Here is a 5,332-nt window from a genome sequence, read left to right on the forward strand (position 1 = left end):
ATGTTTCTATTCTGTTCTATTGTCTAATCCATCTGTTTCTGTACCAGTACCATGCTATTTTAATTACAACTGCCCTGTAGTATGTCCTGAAATCTGGTATTGTGATGCCTCTGGCTTTGTTTTTGTTGTACAAGATTACTGTAGCTATTCGAGGTCTCCTGTGCTTCCATATGAATTTCAGCATCATTTTTTCCAGATCTGAGAAGAATGTCTTGGGTATTTTGATTGGTATTGCATTGAATGTATAAATTGCTTTTGATGATATTGATTCTTCCAATCCATGAGCATGGAAGATTTCTCCATTTTTTGGTATCCTCTTCTATTTCTTTCTTTAAGGTTTTGTAATTTTCATCATAGAGATCTTTTAAGTCCTTGGATAAGTTTATTCCAAGGTATTTGATTTTTTTTGTAGCTTGTGAATGGGACTGATCTTAGAAGTTCTTTCTCAGCCATGGCATTGCCAGTGAGTACAAAGGCTATTGATTTTTGTGCATTGATTTTATATCCTGCTACTTTGCCAAACTCCTCTATGAGTTCCAATAGTCTCTTAGTAGAGTTCTTTGGATCCCCTAAATAAAGAATCATATCATCTGCAAAGAGGGATAGTTTGAGTTCTTCCTTCCCAATTTGTATCCCTTTAATTTCTTTTTCTTGTCTAATGGCCCTGGCTCAAAATTCCAGTAATAATTTGAATAGCAGTGGTGAGAGTGGGCATCCCTGTCTGGTACCAGATCTCAGAGGAAATGCTTCCAACTTTTCCCCATTCAATAGGATACTGGCCATGGGTTTTTCATAAATTGCTTTGATTGTATTGAGGAATGTTCATTCTATACCCAATTTGCTTAGAGTTTTCATCATGAAAAGGTGTTGCATTTTATCAAATGCTTTTCTGCATCTATTGAGATAATCATATTGTTTTTCTTATGCAGTTTGTTAACGTGGTGTATCATATTGATTTATTTGCAAATGTTGAACCATCCCTGCATACCAGGGATAAATTCCACTTGGTCTGGGTGGATGATCTTTCTGACATGTTGTTGCATTCTATTGGTTAGAATTTTATTGAGGATTTTTGCATCTATGTTGATCTGGGAAATTTTTTTGTAATTCTCTTTTGATGCTGTATCTTTTCCACGTTTAGGAATTAAGGTGATCCTGGCTTCATAGAAAGAATTTGGGAGGATTCCCTCTTTTCTACTTGTTCTGAATAGTTTGAGAAGAATTGGAGTTAGTTCTTCTTTAAATGTCTGGTAGAATTCAGCAGTGAATCCATCTGGCCCTGGGCTTTTCTTTGCTGGGAGGGCCTTTAATACTGATTCAATTTCTGTCTCAGTTATGAGTGTTTAGATTTTCTGTGTCTTCATGGTTCAATTTAGGTAGGTTGTATGTGTCCAGGAATCTATCCATTTCTGATAGATTACCCTGTTTGCTGGCAAGTCCTTGTAGTAATTTCTGATGACTCTTTTTATTTCTGTGGTGTCTGTTGTTACATTCCCTTTTTCATCTCTGATTTTATTGATTTGGATCTTTTATTTTTTTAGTTAGTTGGGCCAATGGGGTGTCAATTTTCGTTTATTTAAAAAAAAAACAGCTCTTCATTTTGCTCCCTTCTTATTACACCATCTTGGCTCCTACTGATTTTTAATATTGAACCATCCATGCATACCAGAGATAAATCCCACTTGGTTGGGGTCAATGATTTTTCTGATGTGTTGTTGGACTTGTTTGGCTAGAGTTTTGTACAGAATTTTTTCATTTGTGTTCATGGCAAATTGGTCTGTAGTTCTCTTTCTCAGTTGCGTCTTTTTCAGGTTTAGGGATTAAGGTGATGTTGGCTTCATAGAAAGAACTTGGGAGAATTCCCTCCTTTTCAATTATTTTGAATAGCTTGAGAAGAATTGGGATTATTTCTTTAAATGTCTGGTAGGATTCAGCAGTAAAGCCATCCAGTCCTAGGTTTTTCTTTTTTTGGAGAGCCTTTATTAATGATTCAATTTCTGTCTTTGTTATGGGTCTGATTAGGTTTTCTGTGTGTTCATGGCTCAATTTTGGTTGGTTGCATATGTCTAGGAATCTATCCATTTCTTCTAGGCTTCCTAGTTTGTTGGCATACAGCTCTTTGTAGTAATTTCTTAAGATTCCTTTTATTTCTATGGTGTCTGTTACATTCCCTCTTTCATGTCTAATTTTATTAATTTGGGTCTTCTTTTTTTTGCTAGTGCAGCCAATGATGTATCAGTTTTATTTTTTCAAAAAATCATCTCTTCATTTTGCTGATATTTTGTATTTTTGTTTCAATTTTGTTAATTTCTTCTCTAATTTTAATTATTTCTTTCTTCTACTGGTTTTGGGTTTGGTTTGCTGTGTGTTTTTTTTTTTAATCCTTGAGATGCATTGATAGCTCATTTATTTTTTGTCTTCCCAATTTCTTTATGTAGGCACCATTTGCAATGCCACAATGCTGGCCCCGAAAATGGAATTTTGAAATCCATGTATACAACAAATTTTTGAATTTTGTATGAAATATTTATGCTATTAAAATTATAAATGGATTTCAAAACACATCTTTAATTCCATTCTTCCATGAATTATCCAAAGTACAATCATATATATGTATTCTATTTTTTGCCATAATTTCAATATTGCATGCTGATCAGTGATTATAACATGCACAATATTTGTTTTGAGGAACAACCGATTTTTTTCTTAGTACTTGAAGGTTAACTAGTAGAATCTTATTTTATAAAACTTTTTACCATGTTTGATCTGTTCATTCACAGTAAGAACATTCCAAATTTATCTGTCATAGTATTGTTTTTGTAATATCAACTTGTTTTCATCAGATTAGTTCTTGTGAATATGAGACTGCTGTGAAAGTATATAAAAAATCACAGCTATTTTATCTTATTTGTGGACTGTAACTTTATGAATAAGGTATCACTATTTTTATTAAAGATTTATTTTATTTGTTTGAAAGAGTTACAGAGAGAGGTAGAGACATAGAGAGAGGTCTTCCATCTGCTGGTTCACTCCCTAGATGGCTGCAACTGCTGGAGCTGAGCTGATCCAAAGCTAGGAGCCAGGAACTTCTTCTGGGTCTCCCACATGGGCACAGGGGCCCAAGCACTTGGGCCATCTTCTACTGCTTTCCCAGGCCATAGCAGAGAGCTGGATCAGAAGAGGAGCAGCCGAAACTAGAATTGGCAACCATATGGGATGCCAGCACTTCAGGGCAGGGCTTTAAACTGCTGCACCACAGCGCCAGCCCCAGGTATCACTCTTTATACCTTTTGTCTCAGTTGAATTAAATTATATTTTATTTGAGATTTATAGCAATATAGTAGCATTTTTCTTTTTGTAGTGATCAGCTGACATAATGAATGACACAGTACTATTTGTACCAGGAAGTTCATGACTAACCGACCACTTCAGAGGGAACAAATGGTCATTGACATGCTCCACTCTGGGCAGGCAACTGTTCCACAGAGATTTGGGAAAAACTAGCCAAAATGTGCTAGACAACTCCTGATGTCATCTTTGTATTTGGTTTTAGAACCCATTTTGGCGGTGGCAAGACAATGGACTTTGGTATGATTTATGATTCCTTGGATTATGTTAAAAAAAATGAAATCAAACATTGACTTGCAAGACATAGCCTGTATGAGAAGAAAAAGATCTCAACACAACAGCAACAGGAGTGTTACAACACATTGAAGAAGTTCAGGGGAACTGCCAAATCCAATGTTAGTGCTGGCAAAAAGTTGAAGGAGTAAAGATTTTGTATTGACTTTATGGTGATTTTGTGAATTTTTCATAAGAATTAATAAACTGTACAACTTTAAAAAAATAAATGTATGGAGTGAACTGTGGGGTACTAGTGCTTTACTCAGTTAAATGATGCAGGAGAAACTACAAAGAAGAAATGATGACAGTCTACAGTGACTACTTTGTGCTGCAAATAATTGAGTGTGGGGCAATTATTAGCTCAATCTCAGGCACAGCCATGTTCTAGCTTTTCCTTTTCCTGCACTGTTTATTCTAGCAAATTGCACTTGGATGATGAAGTCCAACCAGTGGTTGGAATACTTTTTTTCTGTAACCCAATCATCCCCTCACAGCAGCAGTGCTTTAAAGAAAGTTTTCCAGGTTCTCTGCTGAGCATACCTTGAAGGATCTCATCAAATAATAAAACTTTTATACATTTCTTGTCAAAGTTGAGTCACTGATACCATTATTCTCATAAAAATATTACTAATCTTATCTTTGAATTTTATTTTGTATTTCTTCTTTTGGCACCACACTTTTTATTTGAATCTTCAAAGAATATAAAGACATGATGACATCTGATGCCAAACCATGCCAGTGATAATAAAGGAACAGCAAAACAATTAACAACAAAAAGAAAATTATTTAAAAAACAAACATGTCACATTTTGCAGCAGTGCTCTGGCAGCATTGGCAAGTATTTCTGGCCAACTTCTTCAAAAATGAGGGATTTGAACAACTCCCTGATCTGAGCAAAGGTACTACCACATTTGCCCCTGAGAGTTTACATTCTGAGTCACTACATGTCACACTGCTCCACTCAGCAGACTTTGTAAACTTGATCTTCATAAGTAACTGTATTGTGCATGATTACAATGAGAACAGACTAAAAACACAACAGATAATGGCAGAAAAGTAAACAAAGCATCCTGTTAGGCATCAGAAGATCACTGCTGGCCAGGTCCTTCATGTTATCAGCTTCAAGAAAAACTCTGATATTCATTTCTCAGCAAACCCAATATTCAGAAGCTTACCCAGCAGGCTCAAGTCAAAGGTTTTAGAGATAGTCTTCCCCTTTTTGCCCTATTATTTTTATTTTTTGGTAAATATTTCAGACAAACCATGAAATCAAACTCTGCTTTATATAAAAACTGAATTTTTTTAGACTTTTATTTAATGAATATAAATTTCCAAAGTACAGCTTATGGATTACAATGGCTCCCCCATCCATAACTTCCCTCCCACCCGCAACCCTCCCCTTTCCCACTCCCTCTCCCCTTCCATTCACATCAAGATTCATTTTCAATTCTCTTTATATACAGAAGATCAGTTTAGTATATATTAAGTAAAGATTTCAACAATTTGCTCCCACATAGCAACACAAAGTGAAACATACTGTTGGAGTACTAGTTATAGCATTAAATCAAAATGTACAGCACATTAAGGACAGAGATCCTACATGATTTTTTTTTAAAAAAATTGATTAATTTTCTATGCAATTTCCAATTTAACACCAAGTTTTTTATTTCATTTTCAATTATCTTTATATAAAGAAGATTGATTTAGT

At 35.0% G+C, this 5,332-nt stretch overlaps 1 pseudogene; it reads left to right on the top strand.

Moving 5' to 3' along the window:
• Positions 1 to 3,396: 3,396 nt before the first annotated feature.
• On the top strand, positions 3,397 to 3,773 carry LOC133755737 (small ribosomal subunit protein eS24-like; annotated as a pseudogene).
• The last annotated feature ends 1,559 nt before the right edge of the window (positions 3,774 to 5,332 follow it).

The sequence above is a fragment of the Lepus europaeus genome, unplaced genomic scaffold (genome assembly GCF_033115175.1).
Source record: "Lepus europaeus isolate LE1 unplaced genomic scaffold, mLepTim1.pri SCAFFOLD_92, whole genome shotgun sequence".
NCBI lineage: Eukaryota > Metazoa > Chordata > Mammalia > Lagomorpha > Leporidae > Lepus > Lepus europaeus.